Source organism: Myxine glutinosa, chromosome 8 (genome assembly GCF_964187855.1).
Source record: "Myxine glutinosa chromosome 8, kmMyxGlut1.1, whole genome shotgun sequence".
Lineage (NCBI taxonomy): Eukaryota > Metazoa > Chordata > Myxini > Myxiniformes > Myxinidae > Myxine > Myxine glutinosa.
The window spans coordinates 17,493,640-17,515,154 of NC_136268.1; the positions used below are offsets into that span (position 1 = coordinate 17,493,640).

Genomic DNA, 21,515 nt, shown 5'->3' on the forward strand with positions numbered 1-21,515 from the left:
GATATCGCCCGGACAAACAAACAAGAAAACAAACAAACAAGAAAGAAACCAGAGTGAAAACTGAGTACTCTCTTTCAGCGTGCGTCACTGCCGAGCCCCCTTTGGTGCCCGTCAATGACGATTTGTAATGCCTGGAGATGGCATAGGAAAGGAGCGGTGTACAACAATTAATTAACGCTCATCCAGGTGTTCACAATGACTTTTGTCTGGATACATTAACATTCATGGCAGTCTTTCACCAATTGGAAGATTGGTTCGGTGATCGGCTGGATTCGAGTGCAGCAAAATATTCGCTTGTTCAACATTTCTGAGGCATAGACAAAATGATAAGACACAATGGAGGTGAAGGACATGCAGTTTGGACAAAGTCTGGAATAATTTGTAATGTCAAGCAAGAAAAGAATCTTGGCAACTTACGTTCCGACAGGTAGGATGGTTTCAGGTGAGGGTATGGAGGAGGAAACGAGCTCCTCTTCTGTGAAAAATGAAAGATTAAACACATTGACATGTTCATCAGTCTGATAACTTGTTCAGGAAACGGTACAAAAGGAAATGTATGGAGTTAAAGTTCTTGTTATTTATTCTGCATGGGGATGACCATGCCAATAAATTACCTTTCCCAGCGAAATTATAATTACAATTAACTCCACAATTAAGGATGGTCTTCTTCATCAAAGGAAGCACGAACAGTAATGTCTGTAAAAGAAGAAGTGCCAAATTTATTTCAAATTTAATGTCTTCATCTTTGTGTTGGTTGTGTTTGCACCCAGTGTGTTCATCTCACCTGCCCCAAAGTATTGAGGAGGGCTTACCTGTTGTAGGTCATGGTGTTGCTGCCAGTCATCACACCTGGGCCTCCCTTCCATCAGGTCCTCTGTTGTCGTTGGAGGACAAAACTGAACTGTTGTTGTTGCAGCCCGACATGACGGCTGGGCTTCCTTTACAGCAGGTCTTCACTGTGAGGTCTTCATATCACTGTGAGGCCTCCGTTCGGGCGGCAGCCAATGAACAATGCTAGCGGATGATCAATTCCCTTTCATCAACAATGAGACTTCACCCTGGTTTTCCTCAGCACAAGTGAAATCTCTATCCATGGCTGTGCTTTCAAAAAAGGTTTCGGTGATAGTTACCATGTGATCTCAGGTACATTATCTTCTTCTTTTTTCTTACCTCTGCCACCGAAGGTGGATGGAGGTTATGATTTCACCCCTGTCTGTTTGTTTGTCCGTTTGTTTGTGAACAAGATGTCTCAAAAAGTTGTGGACGGATTTGGACGAAATTTTGTGGAGAGGTTGGGTATGTGACACGGACGGAATGATTTGATTGTGGTTCAGGTCCGAATCCTGATTTGGCCTATCAGTGGGATAAAAACCATAAACTGTTCAGCCTGGTGGAGGTATGTGTTCTACCGAGTGGATTGTGGGAGATAAGGAGGGAGGGTCACCATCTATGGATGCCCTTGGCCTGCTTGACCACTTTTCCTCTTTTGATGGTATATTGACCGTTTGGGTCACTTTCCCTCATTTCATAAAGATGATCCTGCAGCTTTGCCTGCTCTTCTCTTTCAACAACAGTGTAATCTGGAGTGATAAAAATGTTTTTTGAGCATTGAGACGGATCATTGAAATTCCGCACCTTATTGTTATTATAAAGAACGAGATTCCGATCAGAGACGGATCTGAAAACAACTTTCACCGGTCTTTTCCCAACATTGTATCCCACGCGGAATGTACATACAGGTTTGATGTTCAAGTTCATAACGCTGAGCAACTTTGCCACAAGCTGCATGTCATTTTTACTTTCCTTTAGTCCTCGGAACATGAGATTCTTTTTTCGGTTTTCAAACTCTGCTGGTTCATCCTTGCGAAGAGGCTGCGGGTCAGGCCGCGAGTGAAAGTCGTGCTGTTCATGCTGTCGCTGCTGCACCCAATCATCGCCGTGAGGGTTCACTTTGCGCAACGAATGAACATGCTTCTGTTTCTTGTGCTGCTGCACCCAGTCGTCACCTTTAAGCTCTGGTTCGGGCGGCACCTGATGAACATCCTTATGTTGCTGCTGCACCCCATCGTCACCTTTAAGCTTTGGTTTGGGTGGCACCTGATGAACATCCTTATGTTGCTGCTGCACCCCATCGTCACCTTTAAGCTTTGGTTTGGGTGGCACCTGATGAACATCCTTATGTTGCTGCTGCACCCCATCGTCACCTTTAAGCTTTGGTTTGGGTGGCACCTGATGAACATCCTTATGTTGCTGCTGCACCCCATCGTCACCTTTAATCTTTGGTTTGGGTGGCACCTGATGAACATCCTTATGTTGCTGCTGCACCCCGTCGTCACCTTTAAGCTTTGGTTCGGGCGGTACCTGATGAACATCCTGTTTCTGTCGCTGCTGCACCCAATCATCGCCGTGAGGGTTCACTTTGCGCAATGAATGAACATGCTTCTGTTTCTTGTGCTGCTGCACCCAGTCGTCACCTTTAAGCTCTGGTTCGGGCGGCACCTGATGAACATCCTTATGTTGCTGCTGCACCCCATCGTCACCTTTAATCTTTGGTTTGGGTGGCACCTGATGAACATCCTTATGTTGCTGCTGCACCCCGTCGTCACCTTTAAGCTCTGGTTCGGGCGGCACCTGATGAACATCCTTATGTTGCTGCTGCACCCCATCGTCACCTTTAAGCTTTGGTTTGGGTGGCACCTGATGAACATCCTTATGTTGCTGCTGCACCCCGTCGTCACCTTTAAGCTTTGGTTCGGGCGGCACCTGATGAACATCCTGTTTCTGTTGCTGCTGTAACCCTTCATCTGTTGTTTCAAGCACTTCTTGGATTTGTTGACAATCAAACATTTCTAGTTTTTTCACTTTCGTCTCCCTCACCAACAGCTCCTGCGTCTTTATCTCCACATTGTGTTTTCTTTCTCTCATCTCTTGTTCTCTTTTCAATAAAATCAACTCTTTCGTTTTCCACACCATTTCACATCCCTCTCGTTCTTCCTGTTGCTTTCCCTCTCTTCGACTATTCTCTTCCTCTAATGTCTGCAGGTTGCGCTCTCGATCTTTGAGGTCCTCACATTTTTTGTGGATATGAAGCTGTTTTTCCCGCAGGTTTTCATCTTTTGTTTTCATCATCAACATTTCAAAGCCCCCTTGTTGCTTCAGCTCCTGTTCCGTACGTTTTTGCACATCTTTCAATTTCCGCACTTTTTGCATCCTGTTTTTAACATCTAATTCTATTTTTTCCACAGCAATCATTCTCTGCTTAAGTTCTGTGTTTCTCTGTGTTTCCCAGATCCCGAATTGGACTTTTTCTTCCTGAAAATACTTTTTCTGTTTTGCATGTCTGCATTCTTCCTCATTTCTTATCCGAAGCTCTTCTTGTTTTTCCCTCTCCTGTTCATTTATTTTCCTCTGCTCTGCTTCCTCTTTCTCTCTCTGCTGTTCTTCCTCACGTTTCTTCTGTTCTTCTTCCTCCATTAGCCATAATGCTTTTCGTAATTTGAGTTGCACATCCTTTTCCTTCAACTCTTCTTCTTTTTCCTGAACCAACTGCTCTCTTTGTGTCAGCTTTCTTTCCTTTTGGACCAACCTCTCCTTCAATTCCTGCACTTTTTCTTTATCTTCCCGCAATTTTTCTTCTTTGTGTTGTTGTTCAGCTTGTTCTTTATCAACAGAGTCTTGTTTTATTGTGAAATCAATTATTGTTTCCTTCATCTCCAGAACCTCTTCTTCCTTTTCCTCGATTTTCTGCATCTCAAGGTGTTCATTTTCCTGAACCCCGTTTACCAATGGTGGGTCGTCCTTCAATTCGTCTTTCCCTTTTCCTTTGCATCCACATCGTGAACTGAAAGATAAAAACAAAGATTCTCAGTTCAAGCTAAAATTAAGTATTTCACAACATGTAAAGTATTGAATGCATGGTTTTGTTAAACAGAAACAAACATGTTCCACGAGTGTTGAAATGTTATGGGATACGGAATATCAAGCGTGCAGATGTAACTTAAACAAGGTTCGTAAACAAGTGTGGAACGATGAACCCAAAACATAAAACAAGCAAATATTTCATCATCAGATTCCTTAAACCACATTCCACCTATTTCAGGCAGTTGGTCGATTGATGGAATATCTCCATTTGCATTTTCTTTCTGCAAACTTACAATCTTCTTCATTGTATCATCATCTGTCCTTCTGGCTGCATGACTTAATGATCTAAACCTTCTCTTTCTCAATTCAATCTCCACACTGGAAATGTTATCGTATTTCTTTAAGATCTACGCTCCGCCATTTATCGTTCAATGAAAGACCAAAAATCCTTCTTGACATCCCGTGTCTTCCTTCTATTCTTCTTTCACCTTCCATCCCCATGGCCCCAGTTTCTCTTCCATACACTACGGCTGCGTTTATACAGGCTAAATGCACTTGTTTGTCGGGATAACTCCAAACTCTTCACATTTATTCCAAAATACTTTTATCCAAGTCCTGTTCCTTCATTGACCTCCAAGATTTCTCTTAAATAATACAAATTTTTCACCATTCCATTTTCACGCTGAATCCCATGTCTTCCTGCATTATACTGTGATCAACCTGTGTAATTCCAAGACTTGATTATGCAAAAGCATTTAATGTAAACTCGTTTTAAATCTCTGAACTATCTTGGCCCCTTTGATGAAGGCACGATAAATATTGATGAAAAGTGCCGCCAATTCGGTGCCAGGCATGAGGGAAGTACCAGCACATCGCTCGACCATCTGACGTTCCACCAAAGTACGGCAGAGCGACATATCGGCCCTCTGCTCTCCTTGGACCATCTGAACCTTTGATTATTCATAAAAAATTTATGTAAACACGTTTCATATTTCTGAGCTATATTGTCCCATTGGATTAAATCATCATAAATATTGATAAGTCACTTGTGTTCTTTACCAGTGAACGCAGGACTTCTTTCTTTGCGTCTTCTTCCTGAACCAACGTGATGGTTCAAATGAAATTACACCTATAAACAAGAGTAAGGTGACCGTGACGAGCACGACATCACGAACCATGGACATCCCTCCTTCCCACACAGCATGATTCTGGAAAATCAATGGAAATTAGACAAGGGCAGGGGAAGGAGAAATGGTTATTTAATTATATATTAAACGACACAATAGTCACGTGAAAAAGTAAGTACACCCCATGTAAAGTTTTGACTTTATCAACATATTTCAACATACAGCTATTTGATCTTCATTTCAACAATATTGATAGATGAAGGTGATATAACATAACAAATATCATGAAACATTTACATTTTGTAGTCCATTGTATAATTTAAACAAACAGAAATGCAAATATCGCATGTGGAAAAAGTAAGTCCACCCTTGGCTCTAATTGGTGGTATTTCCCCCTTTGGCAGAAACAACCTCAAGTAGGCGTTTCTTATAACTGTCTACCAGTCTCTGACATCGACTGGGAGAAATATTTGCCCACTCCTCCATGCAGAATTATTTTAGTTGTGCGATGTTTGAGGGGTTTCTTGCATGCACAGCTCGTTTCAAATCCCCCCCAAAACATCTCGATGGGATTTAGATCTGGGCTTTGACTTGGCCATTCCAGAACCCTCCATTTCTTTCTTTTCAGCCATTCCTTGGTGGATTTACTGGTATGTTTTGGGTCATTGTCATGTTGCAAGGTCCACCTTCGGTTGAGCTTCAACTTTCCGACAGATGGCCTCACATTATCCTCAAGCACCTTCTGGTACAATGAATAATTCGTAGTAGATTCTATGATGGTGAGCTGCCCCAAACCATGATATTTCCACCACCATGCTTTACAGTTGGTTGGTATCAGGTTTTTGTGGCCAAATAGCTCTACCTTTGACTCATCTGTCCAGAGCACATTGTTCCAGAAGTGCTGGTCTTTGCCTAGGTGTTCATTGGCAAACTTAATCTTGCCCTGATGTTCTTTCTGGACAGCAAAGGTTTCCTCCTGGCACACCTCCCATGTAGATCAAATTTGTGCAGCCTCTTTCTAATGGTAGACTCGTGCACTTTGACATCAACAGTGGCAAGAGCTACCTGTGGGTCCCGTGATGACATTCTGGGGTTCTCAGAGACTTCTTTCAGCATATTGCGGTCTGCTCTCGGGCTGAACTTGCTTGGGCGGCCTGGCCTGAACAGGTTGGCAGTTGTTTGGGATCTTCTCCACTTGTCGATGATCTTCCGGACAGTCGAATGATTGATTTCAAATTGTTTGGAGATCTTTTTAAATCCCTTCCCAGACTCGTAGGCATCTATAACCTTCTTTCTGAAGGCCTCGGAGAGCTCTTTTGATCTAGGCATGGTGACGCAGCACACTTCAACAACAAAGAGCAAACCAAACTAAATGTCTGAGGTTTAAATAAGACAGGTTCCTCCAAGATCCTCTCTAACGATGTTCTAATCATTTGCACCTGAGGTGGTGCACCTGATTCTAATTTTAGGTATTTGAAGTAGTGATAAATGTCAGGCTGTACTTACTTTTTCCACATGCGAAATTTGCATTTATGTTTATTTAAATTACACAATGAACTGAATGAATGAATGAATTATACAAATTGTACAAAATTATTCAATTAACTATGTAGTGAAATAATACCGAAGCTGAACCCGGGAGTGATAGTCGCCTGAACCACTGTGGGGCGACTATAAGACCTGGGACAACCGCGACGTGGGGCCACTCCTGAGACATTTACTGTGACATATAGTCCTGTAGTCTTGAATGGTATGTACGCACCTATATGCTAGACTCGCTTGCTTTGCCTACTGTTATCGGACCTTTCTATATGATTGATACCAAGACCCTGATATCTATTGCATGATTGTATTTTACAGGATGATACCAAAGATCTAAATGTGATTAAACCAACCTTTGGGACAAGTCGTGGACCTGATTGATTTCCATGACAAACTACAAAATGTAAATGTTTCATGATATTTGTTATATTATATCACCTTTATCTATCAATATTGTTGAAATGAAGATCAAATAGCTGTATGTTGAAATATGTTGAAATATGTTGAAAAAGTCAAAACTTTACATGGGGTGTACTTACTTTTTCACGTGGCTGTATGTTTACAATTATTTTACAAAACCCAAAAGGTCGTGACAAGGTAAGAACAAGATGTTCTTGAAGTGTTTTAGAGTAAATTCACAATGGCTCGAGATTCGAACCCAGGTAAGACAGCTCAGAGATGAGTGTACAAACTGCTTAGCTCTGCCAGCCCTGACATGTAGTTTCTCGGTATCAATTTCCACGACACAAACGAGTGCAATGTGTGTTTCTATTTACAGAAAAAGTACACCATGAAGATTCCTCTATCGACACGACCATGAAGAAGATTTTGCCTTGATGGGACAAATTCCAAATTCACCTGGTGGGGAAAGTTAACCTGAAGTTTCCAACCGAAGATAAATCTCTTTATATTCCTCATCACATCCTCACGGCAAAGATGGATCGCAACAATTTAAATGTCAGACAAGGAAGATTGAATATGGGATTTCAACTGTGTACCAACACTCACTGACCTACTCCTTTTTAATCGCTGCTCCTGGAATCTTTGATTTGTGCAAAAAAGTGCTGCAAGACAAGACAGCCGATTTCAGAGTAATGAAAATCAGCAAATCTGTGGGACCTGATGAGGTACGAGTGAAGTATGGACTTGCCTCGGTGAATATGGGGTTCAGGTTCTGAATAAACTGTTTAACTGCGGTTTGATGAGTGGAAATCCAAAGGGAATGGAGGCAAAGCATTCTGGGACCAATATTTCATAGTCCAGTTGTCAGATGCACATATTTTAGATCGGTATATGAAGTTGTGCACATAAAATGTTTTAAAATGGTTTCTGGTGATTTAAGGTCTCCTGAAACTGCATCACAATACTCTATCATCATTAAACATGTTATATATATCTATACTAGCGGGGTCACCCGTGGGAATCCCACGGGTGACCCCGCAAGTTTGCATTGACGTTCGTCGATGGACTCGTTCGCCCGTCTCATTCGTTTTCTTGCTGCATCCTGTTCAAGTCTGCGTTCTTCATCGATCGTCTCATTCATTTTGGAAATAGAAGTTTCCACGCAGCGCATGAATTGTCACGATCCTCAAGAGGAATTTGTCTCGTAATCATCAAATGATAAATGGCAAGTAAATTATATTGTGGAAAATTAAAGATTTCAAATAAACCTATTTAAAGTGTATTCGCACATAACTAATTTTAAAAAACGAAGAAATATCTCTCGGTAATTTCCTGAAACATATTTTACTTCCGGCTAATAATGTTGAATTAAATAAAAACGAAGAAATATATGTCGGCATCATTGTTGACGTTTTTGTGACGACTGTCATCAAACGAAAAAGTAATATATCTTAACGGAAAAGCAAAAGCGAATTTTTAATATATATCGACACGTTGCCGTCGGTGTCATGTTGGGCGGTGTATGATACACCATGACGCGATTTTTAAAAATATATCTCTGCATTTTCCCGCGTGTGTGGAATGTTCTCAATTATTGCTGACACCGAGTCCAAAACCATCGATAAAAATGAAATCATATGGTGAGTTAGATTGGAGATAAAGGCGTGAGAGAGACTCAATGGCCTTGAAGTTGAAGTTACAGGCGTTTGAGAATTCATTTCGTTCTATAAACGGCAACTTTCATTGGATTTCCTTCCCGTTTTTTTTCAACCGAGTCGAAAACTATGTTAGCGACTGTGAAAAATGAAATGATATATCGAATTTTTAATATGTATCGACACGTTGCCGTCGGTGTCATGTTAGGCGGTGTATGATACACCATGACGCGATTTTAAAATATATATCTGCATTTTCCCGCGTGTGTGGAATGTTCTCAATTATTGCTGACACCGACTCTAAAACCATCGATAAAAATGAAATCATATGGTGAGTTAGATTGGAGATAAAGGCGTGAGAGAGACTCAATGGCCTTGAAGTTACAGGCATTTGAGAATTCATTTCGTTCTATAAACGGCAACTTTCATCAGATTTTCTTCTCGTTTTTTTTCAACCGAGTCTAAAACTATGTTAGCGACTGTGAAAAATGAAATGATATATCGAATTTAAAATAGATATCGACACATTGCCGTCGGTGTCATGTTGGGCGGTGTATGATACACCATGACGCGATTTTAAAAAATATATCTCTGCATTTTCCCGCGTGTGTGGAATGTTTGTGGAAAATTAAAGATTTCAAATAAACCTATTTAAAGTGTATGCGCACATAACTAATAAAAAAAACGAAGAAATATCTCTCGGTAATTTCCTGAAACATATTTTACTTCCGGCTAATATGTTGAATGAAATAAAAACGAAGAAATATATGTCGGCATCATTGTTGACGTTTTTGTGACGACTATCATCAAACGAAATAGTAATATATCATAACGGAAAAGCAAAAGCGAATTTTTAATATATATCGACACATTGCCGGCGGTGTCATGTTGGGCGGTGTATGATACACCATGACGCGATTTAAAAAAATATATCTCTGCATTTTCCCGCGTGTGTGGATTGTTCTCAATTATTGCTGACACCGAGTCTAAAAGTAAAACCATCGATAAAAATGAAATCATATGGTGAGTTAGATAATTAGATTGGAGATAAAGGCGTGAGAGAGACTCAATGGCCTTGAAGTTACAGGCCTTTGAGAATTCATTTCGTTCTATAAACGGCAACTTTCATCGGATTTTCTTCCCGTTTTTTTTCAACCGAGTCTAAAACTATGTTAGCGACTGTGAAAAATGAAATGATTTATCGAATTTGATTTGAAATAAAACTGGGGGAGAGCAAGACACCACGGGCCTACAAAACAGGACTCAAAGCTATGCGAGTTAATAAAATGGTGGATATTTGTTTATAGCCACTCCCAGAATGGGTGGAGCTATGGGTGGAGCTACTCTGCAAACCGAGTAAGCCACACCCCGGACAGACACCCAACAGATAGACAGACAGACAGACAGAATCATCTACGGCTATTATAATATAGACTAGCGGGGTCACCCGTGGGAATCCCACGGGCATGGATGTGTGTGACATTTCGACATATTGAGTTATATGCTGCACATTCATTTTTACAAAATGGTTACTGGCAAGTCATCAGATCCAGAAATGGTGTGAATTTAGTTATTTCACATAATATGTGACCCCTCACTCCTCTCCACCTGACACTCTCCTGTCTCCACCTGACACTCTCCTGTCTCCACCTGACACTCTCCTCTCTCCACCTAGCACTCCTCTCCTCTCCAAACCCTCACATCCCTCTCCTTTCCAATCCCTCACCTCTCCAATCCCTCACACTCCTCTCCTCTGCAATCCTTCACACGCCTCTCCAATCGCGCCTCACACTCCTCTCCAATCGTGCCTCACACTCCTCTCCAATCGCGCCTCACACTCCTCTCCAATCGTGCCTCACACTCCTCTCCAATCGTGCCTCACACTCCCCTCCAATCACTCCTCTCCAATCGCGCCTCACACTCCTCTCCAATCGTGCCTCACACTCCTCTCCAATCGTGCCTCACACTCCCCTCCAATCACTCCTCTCCAATCGTGCCTCACACTCCTCTCCAATCGCGCCTCACACTCCTCTCCAATCGTGCCTCACACTCCTCTCCAATCGTGCCTCACACTCCCCTCCAATCACTCCTCTCCAATCGTGCCTCACACTCCTCTCCAATCGCGCCTCACACTCCTCTCCAATCGCGCCTCACTCGCCTCTCCAATCGGCTTTCCCCGTCTCGTTTCTCTCCTTTTTCTCCCGTCTCGTTCTTTTTCTTGCTCCAAATCGGCCCGTCGGAATCGGAAATCGGCCCGTCTCGCCCGTCGGAATCGGAAATCGGCCCGTCTTGCTTTTGTGCTTGTGCGTAAATAAATTGTGTTCATGACACCATTTCTGGTGTTGGGCTAGCGGCTAGGGTGCCGGCTTAGGATCCTGGGTTCGAATCTCGGTCGATCGCCGAATTAATGCCAGGGGGGTTGACTCAGCCTGTCATCCTTCCGAGGTCGGCTAATTGAGTACCAGTTCACTGGTAATTCCCTGTTTGTCGTTGAAGGCGGCAAAAAGGGTTGGCGTCAGGAAGGGCATCCGGCCGTAAAACATTGCTTCAAAAAGGGGACAAAAAAACAACAACTACCACGGTCCCCGAAAAGGCCAACCCCCGCTTTGCGGGGAAAAATGGCCTCTAAACGGTGGTTTTTACACCATTTCTGGATCTGATGACTTGCCAGTAACCATTTTGTAAAAATGAATGTGCAGCATCTAACTCAATATGTCGAAATGTCACACACATCCATGCCCGTGGGATTCCCACGGGTGACCCCGCAAGTTTGCATTGACGTTCGTCGATGGACTCGTTCGCGCGTCTCATTCGTTTTCTTGCTGCATCCTGTTCAAGTCTGCGTTCTTCATTGATCGTCTCATTCATTTTGGAAATAGAAGTTTCCACGCAGCGCATGAATTGTCACGATCCTCAAGAGGAATTTGTCTCGTAATCATCAAATGATAAATGGCAAGTAAATTATATTGTGGAAAATTAAAGATTTCAAATAAACCTATTTAAAGTGTATTCGCACATAACTAATTTTAAAAAACGAAGAAATATCTCTCGGTAATTTCCTGAAACATATTTTACTTCCGGCTAATAATGTTGAATTAAATAAAAACGAAGAAATATATGTCGGCATCATTGTTGACGTTTTTGTGACGACTGTCATCAAACGAAAAAGTAATACAGTATATCTTAACGGAAAAGCAAAAGCGAATTTTTAATATATATCGACACGTTGCCGTCGGTGTCATGTTGGGCGGTGTATGATACACCATGACGCGATTTTTAAAAATATATCTCTGCATTTTCCCGCGTGTGTGGAATGTTCTCAATTATTGCTGACACCGAGTCCAAAACCATCGATAAAAATGAAATCATATGGTGAGTTAGATTGGAGATAAAGGCGTGAGAGAGACTCAATGGCCTTGAAGTTGAAGTTACAGGCGTTTGAGAATTCATTTCGTTCTATAAACGGCAACTTTCATTGGATTTCCTTCCCGTTTTTTTTCAACCGAGTCGAAAACTATGTTAGCGACTGTGAAAAATGAAATGATATATCGAATTTTTAATATGTATCGACACGTTGCCGTCGGTGTCATGTTAGGCGGTGTATGATACACCATGACGCGATTTTAAAATATATATCTGCATTTTCCCGCGTGTGTGGAATGTTCTCAATTATTGCTGACACCGACTCTAAAACCATCGATAAAAATGAAATCATATGGTGAGTTAGATTGGAGATAAAGGCGTGAGAGAGACTCAATGGCCTTGAAGTTACAGGCATTTGAGAATTCATTTCGTTCTATAAACGGCAACTTTCATCGGATTTTCTTCTCGTTTTTTTTCAACCGAGTCTAAAACTATGTTAGCGACTGTGAAAAATGAAATGATATATCGAATTTAAAATAGATATCGACACATTGCCGTCGGTGTCATGTTGGGCGGTGTATGATACACCATGACGCGATTTTAAAAAATATATCTCTGCATTTTCCCGCGTGTGTGGAATGTTTGTGGAAAATTAAAGATTTCAAATAAACCTATTTAAAGTGTATGCGCACATAACTAATAAAAAAAACGAAGAAATATCTCTCGGTAATTTCCTGAAACATATTTTACTTCCGGCTAATATGTTGAATGAAATAAAAACGAAGAAATATATGTCGGCATCATTGTTGACGTTTTTGTGACGACTATCATCAAACGAAATAGTAATATATCATAACGGAAAAGCAAAAGCGAATTTTTAATATATATCGACACATTGCCGGCGGTGTCATGTTGGGCGGTGTATGATACACCATGACGCGATTTTAAAAAATATATCTCTGCATTTTCCCGCGTGTGTGGATTGTTCTCAATTATTGCTGACACCGAGTCTAAAAGTAAAACCATCGATAAAAATGAAATCATATCGTGAGTTAGATTGGAGATAAAGGCGTGAGAGAGACTCAATGGCCTTGAAGTTACAGGCCTTTGAGAATTCATTTCGTTCTATAAACGGCAACTTTAATCGGATTTTCTTCCCGTTTTTTTTCAACCGAGTCTAAAACTATGTTAGCGACTGTGAAAAATGAAATTATTTATCGAATTTGATTTGAAATAAAACTGGGGGAGAGCAAGACACCACGGGCCTACAAAACAGGACTCAAAGCTATGCGAGTTAATAAAATGGTGGATATTTGTTTATAGCCACTCCCAGAATGGGTGGAGCTATGGGTGGAGCTACTCTGCAAACCGAGTAAGCCACACCCCGGACAGACACCCAACAGATAGACAGACAGACAGACAGAATCATCTACGGCTATTATAATATAGATATATAAAACACAGTTTGTGTGTGTGTGTGTGTGTGTGTGTGTGTGTGTGTGTGTGTGTGTGTGTGTGTGTGTGTGTGTGTGTGTGTGTAATGTTACCGATAGACTCCGAAACGGAGAGGCTCACCTGCTTGATGTTTGGCATAGACATGGCCATTGAGCCTGGGACGAACATGGCCGAGACCATATTTGACGAGATCCATATTTTTTATTCATATTTACCTCAGCGCATTTCAGCGAAGTACCCGCTAATCTCAGCCGGTGCCAGAGCTCGCTGATTCGCTCAGAGCGATCACGTGATGTTCCATCCCGTCACACGTCACACGTTTGCACGTAATTCGGGGCGAAAAGCGATTGCGATTTTTCACCTTTATGCGATCGTGTTTTGTGTCGATTTTGTGAGATATGAATTAAATTTTAATTCATATTTCGTGTTTACGAATTCGAATACGAAGGATTTCCCCCTTCCCCTTTCGATTTCGAATACGAGCTTGAGTCGAGAGGGCGAATGTACGGGTCTCCCTTCCCCCGCCGGGCAACGCCGGTACTGGAGGGTGTGGGTCACAGGATCGGTGAGTCTCCAAAATCCGCTTCGTGCTCTTGCGAAGATGCAGGACGATATCGCCATTGTTGTGCTGCTCTCCTACCATGAGAACTGCAACGTCATTGTTGACTAGCCCTCCCCTTCCCTCCCCATTCCCCCTCCCCCTCCCCCTCCCTTCCCACTCCGTCCTCCCCTCCCCTTCTCCCCTCCCCCTCCCCCTCCCCTTTCCCCCTCCCCCTCCCTTTTCCCCCTCCCCTTTCCCCCTCCCTTTTCCCCCTCCCCCTCCCTTTTCCCCCTCCCCCTCCCTTTTCCCCCTCCCCCTCCCTTTTCCCCCTCCCCCTCCTGGACACACCTTTCTCAGAAACCTCAGAGGAGATTTCCAGGAATGCCTCATTCTGGGATATGGGAAAACTCCCTAAATATTCGACATTGAAAAAAAAGGAATCCTGATCAAGTTGCTGTTGATGTAAGAGAATAACTATTTTTACTCCTATGAATGTATTTTGATTATTGTTCTTTGAACAAATACAGGTTTGTAACATTTATCCCACAAATCGATCAACTTGTGCTATTTAAGGACGCTCAAAGTTATTCTGGTGGAGCCCTGCTTGTTATTGAACGGACGAGGAAGATGATCAATTCGGTTCTTGTGAGATGTTACTGGGGAATATTGGACCAAGAGTGGACGTGGGGTGCAAATTATAGTTAATAACGAAGTAAATAACGTCAATAGTGGTTATTCACCTGTTATGGGAATTTCCCATTGATTTAAATGAAAGTTAAACATACACGTGTTGACAAATATTGCAAAACAAATCAATGTAACTTATCAATGAAATCTTTTACATGCATTGGGTCTTGACCCGCTCCATCCTTGGTGAAAGTACTTTCGTCTAAGATTGCACTTGTAAATGATTCGGTCAAATCGTGAAGAGTGTTCTTTCTTTCTTACCTCCGCCACCAAAGGTGGAAGGGGGTTATGTTTTTACCCCTGTTTGTCTGTTTGTGAACACGATATCTCAAAAAGTTGTGGACGGATTCGGACGAAATTTGGCAGTGGGGTAGTGTATGTGACAAAGACGAAATGATTAGATTTTGGTGAAGATCCGGATTCGGATTCGGCTACTAGAATGTTTTAAGTGATACTTCACCATTGCGAGATTGGGCCAAAAACGATGTACAGCAGGAAATCTCAAAAAGTTGTGGACGGATGATTTTGATTAAATATGATTCTGTATTGTTATTTTCTGGTCTACTCTCGGATACAAAACGTAAATTGTCCACCTAGCGGAGGTATGCTCTCTACTGAGTGGTGTTCTAGTGAATTCAGTCTGCATTTGATGAGCCGGGGTTCAAGTAACATTGTACTCCTGACCACGTGCGCACAAGACGGAAAGCAAAGCGGGTTCCTTTAGTGGATCCGACCGTGATGTTTGAATAGAGTTTGGACGTTTGGGCGATTTGGTAGGTCTCGACCGGCGATTGTAGGACCTAAAGATCCATGAGGGCGAGAGCGGATCACATGCACGGGAGGAGAGGCCATGGCGAAACACCCGGTGCCTTTGGGAAACAATTCCGTCGGCCGGGCAAAGTCGCACCCATTGCGGACTGTGGGCCTCGCACACCCCCGTGCAGGGTCGAGCTCTCTAAATTGCTGGATTCCTTCCCCTAAGTTTTACTCTTTGGTCCAGCATGAATTTTATGGGTCCTTGAGGTTCCCGTCAGTGGTTGGGGTGAGCACAACGACCAAGGTCAGTGGATATGGTGAGGGCAAGGGGTGTTGTTCTCATGGTGGTGGATCGTGGCACTCGGGGCCATGTCTTCCCTTCCCTTGGCTGGTGATCTCATGTGACTTCACACGTCTGCAGAGTTCACTCCGGGTCATACTCCTCCTTACATCCTGTGAGATGGGGTAAGGGTTGAGCAGAGGCAGCCTCACTGAACCTTCTTGGGTGAGCCAGCTGAGGGCAGGGTGCATTTTCGTGATGCCCACCCACCAACGTTGAGCTGTGTTCCAGGGTCGTGTGGTCCATTGTATACTTTTGCTCAACCATTTTGGATAAACACATTTCCATCCGTTCAAAAATATACAGAACGAGAAAGAGCAATCAATGGTTGCACACCCTCGCCAGGACTTGCTGCCTCTGCCATTGAAGGTGGATGGAGGTCTGTGTCTGTTTGTGAACAGGATATCTCAAAAGTTTAGGGCCAGATTCGGACAAAGATTTGTGGACAGGTTGAGTGTGTGATGAGGTCGAATCGATTCGATTTTGGTGAAGATCCGAATCCGGATACGAGAATTTTTGAAAATTTTAAGCGATTCTTCACCATTGAGTGATTGGACCAAACGATATGCAGCATGATATTTCAAAAAGGTGTGGATGATTTATGACAAAACTTGGTGGACGAGTTTGGTAAGTGACAAGAACAAGCCGATTAGCTTTGAGTTCAGGTCCAGGTCCAGATCCGACCTGTCAGTGGATACAAAACGTAAACTGTTCAGCCTGGCAGAGGGACGCGCTCCACCGAGGCCCGGTCTAGTTTTACATGCGACCTGCTGCCATGTTCGAATCTGGGTGAACATTTCCAAACAGCAAACTTCCGAACTTTTCCAAACAGCAAACTTCCGAACATTTCCAAACAGCAAACTTTCGAACATTTCCAAACAGCAAACTTCCGAACTTTTCCAAACAGCAAACTTCCGAACATTTCCAAACAGCAAACTTCCGAACATTTCCAAACAGCGCACTTCCGAACTTTTCCAAACAGCAAACTTCCGAACATTTCCAAACAGCAAACTTTCGAACATTTCCAAACAGCAAACTTCCGAACTTTTCCAAACAGCAAACTTCCGAACATTTCCAAACAGCAAACTTCCGAACATTTCCAAACAGCGAACTTCCGAACTTTTCCAAACAGCAAACTTCCGAACATTTCCAAACAGCGAACTTCCGAACTTTTCCAAACAGCAAACTTTCGAACATTTCCAAACAGCAAACTTCCGAACTTTTCCAAACAGCAAACTTCCGAACTTTTCCAAACAGCGAACTTCCGAACATTTCCAAACAGCGAACTTCCGAACTTTTCCAAACAGCAAACTTCCGAACATTTCCAAACAGCGAACTTCCGAACTTTTCCAAACAGCAAACTTCCGAACATTTCCAAACAGCAAACTTCCGAACATTTCCAAACAGCAAACTTCCGAACTTTTCCAAACAGCAAACTTTCGAACATTTCCAAACAGCAAACTTCCGAACTTTTCCAAACAGCAAACTTCCGAACTTTTCCAAACAGCGAACTTCCGAACATTTCCAAACAGCGAACTTCCGAACTTTTCCAAACAGCAAACTTCCGAACATTTCCAAACAGCGAACTTCCGAACATTTCCAAACAGCAAACTTCCGAACCTTTCCAAACAGCAAACTTTCGAACATTTCCAAACAGCAAACTTCCGAACTTTTCCAAACAGCAAACTTCCGAACATTTCCAAACAGCAAACTTTCGAACATTTCCAAACAGCAAACTTCCGAACTTTTCCAAACAGCAAACTTCCGAACATTTCCAAACAGCAAACTTCCGAACATTTCCAAACAGCGAACTTCCGAACTTTTCCAAACAGCGAACTTCCGAACATTTCCAAACAGCGAACTACCGAACTTTTCCAAACAGCAAACTTTCGAACATTTCCAAACAGCAAACTTCCGAACTTTTCCAAACAGCAAACTTCCGAACTTTTCCAAACAGCGAACTTCCGAACATTTCCAAACAGCGAACTTCCGAACTTTTCCAAACAGCAAACTTCCGAACTTTTCCAAACAGCGAACTTCCGAACATTTCCAAACAGCGAGCTTCCGAACTTTTCCAAACAGCGAACTTCCGAACATTTCCAAACAGCGAACTTCCGAACATTTCCAAACAGCAAACTTCCGAACATTTCCAAACTTTATTTCCAAACGTCGATAGTTTCGATATTTGATGATTATTTTAACAATCGCTTTGTTTGTGTTTCACACTGAATGAAAAACGTCAAGGCGGAGCACGATGATTGTGAAGTATTACAGGTTTGGCTGAAACGGCAGATAAATTAAAAGGGCGGTCGGTGGAGTTACCGCCGTTCACCGTAATTACGTCATCGACGTAATGACGCAGCGTAACGGACGGACAATCGAAAAAACTGACGCGACTTTAATGTAAAGATAACAAAGTTTGTGGTTAATATTGTTTGTGGTTAACATTGTTTGTGGTTAACATTGTTTGTGGTTAACATTGTTTGTGGTTAACATTGGTTGTGGTTCATATTGTTTGTGGTTAACATTGTTCGTGGTTAACATTGTTTGACACTTGATTAAAATAACAAATCAAGATCGCGGAAAATATTCCATTGCAAAAATGCAGAAATTCCAGGGAAGAAAATTTTTTGCACAGATTTTTAGTCGAATCCAATTCCCTCTCGAATCAACATTTGACATTTAACACGGAACACACCGTGTAACACACACATTTAACAGGGAACACACACCGTGTAACACACACATTTAACACGGAACACACATTTAACACGGAACACACCGTGTAACACACACATTTAACATGGGACACACACACATTTAACATGGAACACACATTTAACATGGAACAAACACATTTAACATGGAACACACACATGGGACCCGCTAATGTCGGTCCCCTTGTGTTTTATACCTCTCCCCCCCCCCCCCCCCCTTCCCACGCCTCCTCCCCCCAAGCCCTCTCCCTCCCACACTTCTCCCTGCTCTCAAATGTTGTGGTTGTGTGCTTTCCTTTCTCTCCCCATCTTGTCTTCCGCTCCCTCTTTTTGTATATTTTGTTTGTCTGGTTGATTTGTTTGTGAAATAAATGTTAGCTCTTTCACGAGCCTCGATTCAGTATACAAAAAAAATAAATAAATGATACTACTGAAACGATACCACTGTATTAAGAAACCTGGGTTTAATTTGTCCGAAGCGGACCGTGAGGCACTGAGGCATGAAGCTTAAGGCCTACATGTACCGTATTGTTGGAAGGGACGTAACGCCGATGCTTTCGATATTTGATGACCATTTTAACAATCGGTTTGTTTGTGTTTCACACTAAATGAAAAACGTAAAGGTAGAGCATGGCGATTGTGATATATCACAGGTTCGACAATATGATCGGCCTGAACGGCATATAAATCAAAATGGCGGTGTGTGGAGAGTCAGCCGCAGCACCGCTGTAATGACATCAGACGTAATCACATCACCCTGTCATGTGACCAGATTCTCAGCTCTGATTGGTATACGTTTGAGGGGACATACATACAGACGGACAAACACTGTTCTAGACGGCTCTGCCCGATGGGCATGGCGATTGTGCATGGCGTGCCGTAAAATGCCGTGCCGTAAAATGCCGTAAAATGCCGTGCCGTAAAAATGTTAAACCGCATGGAATTTTTTTTAAACATCACATAATACACTGACACGTAGACGTAGCACTGAGTTTAAAATGTAAAACGTGCTTTTGAAAGTTACGTCTCATGCTCTCACGAGTTCGTTGTATTGTAATTTATATATGGTTCAGAGCATGAAAACGCCATTTGGTGCCCCATCTATGTTCGCGCTCAGGGCGATCGCCCCGTCCACCCCGCCATCACTACGCCTATGATGCCATGCATTGAGCTAGCTGGGCTTTTAAAAATAAAATACAGAACCTCGTAAATTACAAGTTTTACATTAAATTACATCTTTCAAAATGAAAGACCAGCTCCCACAGAGACCCTGTTTTTTCCTTTTCCCCACCACTCCAAAGAGCCATGATACAGTACCTGGAATAGTGAAATAGTATTCATTCGATTTTGTCACTTATGCACTGCAGTTTGTGGAAAACAGTCACCGAGGTCGTTTGTAATTGGGAAGGCAATGGTCACGGTGTATTGTTTTCTCAGAGAAATCGTTTTGGCAAAATGGATAAATGGAAAGGTGGTCATCGTGACGACGACATATTGAACACTGTTTAAGGCAAAATAAATCTTCTTGCAAAAAAAATACTTTCACACATTGACAGCACGAGCTGAGTGTATATGGCCTACTTGATGTTCCGCGCGAATGATAAATGTGATGTTCTGTGTAGTCATTCACTCCTCTCCATCCCCTACCCTTCCCATCTTACCCCAACCCTGCTGATACAGAATGGGAACATTGCCAAAATGTTGACGTCCCTGGTTATGCTGGTCATAGCAAATATTCTGGGAATATTCTACACCTTCTTGGCTGAGAAATTCAACAAATGGGGTTTGTAGCGCACATTGGAACCCCCGAGTCACCGCACCAGTTATATTCACAGTCATAAGTTTATTTATTTTATCATTAAATATAAGGTTTGCAGGAGTGTTCAATCAGAGGAGAGCGAAAGGAGAGGAAAAGGAGAGGAAGGGGAGAGAGACAAAAGGAGAGGAAAAGGAGAGAGAGGAGAGGAGGGGGGGGGGAGAGAGGAGAGGGAGAGGAGAGGGATAGGAGAGGAAGGGGAGAGAGAAAGAGGAGAGAGGGAGGGGAGAGAGAGAGGGAGAGGAGAGAGAGAGGAGAGGAAAAGGAGAGGAAAAGGAGAGAGAGGGGAGAGGAGAGGGAGATAGATAGAGAGAGGAGAGAGAGAGGGAGAGGAGAGGAAGGGGAGAGAGAGAGGAGAGGGAAAGGAGAGGAAAAGGAGAGAGAGAGGAGAGGAGGGGGAGAGAGAGAGGAGAGGAGGGGGGGAGAGAGAGGAGAGGGAGAGGAGAGGAAGGGGACAGGAAGAGGGAGATGGAGAGAGAGAGAGAGAGAGAGAGGGAGAGGAGAGGAGAGGGATAGGAGAGGAGGGGAGAGAGAAAGAGGAGAGAGGGAGAGGAAGAGGAGAGAGAGTGAGGGGAAGAGAGGAGAGGGAGAGAAGAGGAGAGGTGGAGAGAGAGAGGAGAGGGAGAGAGAGAGGGAGGAGGGGGTGAGAGAGAGAGAGGAGGGGGTGAGAGAGAGAGAGGAGGGGGTGAGAGAGAGAGAGGAGGGGGTGAGAGAGAGGGAGAGGAGAGGGAGAAGGTGGGATGAGAGGGAGATGAGGGAGAGTGCGAGGAAGAATGAGAAGGAGAAGGAGAGGGAGAGAAGTTATTGTGAAAAAGTGAATGTGCTGTCAGTGTGTTTTTTTTTTTAATCCTCACCCCATAAACCCTCTATATCACCTACCCCCCCCCCCCCCCCTCAAAAAATCCAAGAAAGTAAAGAAAATACAGAATGAAGAATATACACACCATGTTGATGTCCCTGTGCTGCCCCACTGTTCCATCCATGCCTCCTCACCCATCCCTAGTGAAATGAAGTAGACAGACTGATGCTTCTAATTACCCAGAAACACCCGCTCCCTTTGGGAGCAGCCTGGGGGATTTGGTGGGGGTAGGGGGAGGGGGGTGGGGCAGGGGTTACGGGAGGTGGAGAAATATATATTTTGCTGTGGCTAGGACTCTACCTTGTCTCCGTTAGCGGTCAGTAATCCACTTGCATGATGCCATGCGTACTAGCGAAAATAGTAAGTTGTCTTCTCCTCCTCCTGCGCGAGTCGG

At 43.1% G+C, this 21,515-nt stretch overlaps 1 protein-coding gene and 1 long non-coding RNA gene across 2 annotated transcripts in view; both read right to left on the reverse strand.

The window, feature by feature from the left end:
• Nucleotides 1-21,515, reverse strand: part of LOC137432274 (uncharacterized) — a 127,341-nt gene that overhangs the window by 43,299 nt on the left and 62,527 nt on the right. The window lies entirely within an intron of this gene.
• Nucleotides 184-2,113, reverse strand: LOC144893138 (uncharacterized). The gene is made up of 4 exons (XR_013624204.1): nt 813-2,113; nt 615-696; nt 418-475; nt 184-307 (listed from the first exon to the last, which is right to left on the reverse strand). It is a non-coding gene; the product is annotated as an uncharacterized LOC144893138 (long non-coding RNA).